Source organism: Branchiostoma belcheri, unplaced genomic scaffold (assembly GCF_001625305.1).
Source record: "Branchiostoma belcheri isolate BF01 breed outbred unplaced genomic scaffold, Haploidv18h27 scaffold44, whole genome shotgun sequence".
In the NCBI taxonomy this organism is placed as follows: domain Eukaryota; kingdom Metazoa; phylum Chordata; class Leptocardii; order Amphioxiformes; family Branchiostomatidae; genus Branchiostoma; species Branchiostoma belcheri.
Window position 1 is genome coordinate 1,044,338 of NW_017804065.1, and position 232 is coordinate 1,044,569.

The window sequence follows — 232 nt, forward strand, 5'->3', positions numbered from 1 at the left end:
ACGTCGCTTAGGTATAGGGACCAGGTAAGGTACCATACAGGTAATCTGAGCATCTAAGAACCAGGTAAGGTACTGTACAGGTAATATATGCACGTCTCTTAGGTCTAGGGACCAGGTAAGGCACCGTACAGGTAATATATGCGCGGCTCTTAGGTCTAGGGACCAGGTAAGGCACCGTACAGGTAATATATGCACGTCTCTTAGGTCTACGGACCAGGTAAGGCACCGTACA

At 48.7% G+C, this 232-nt stretch overlaps 1 protein-coding gene across 1 annotated transcript in view; it reads left to right on the plus strand.

The window, feature by feature from the left end:
- LOC109478531 (probable ATP-dependent RNA helicase DDX56) overlaps nt 1-232 on the plus strand; it is a 9,900-nt gene that overhangs the window by 749 nt on the left and 8,919 nt on the right. The gene's annotated exons all lie outside the window — the stretch shown is intronic.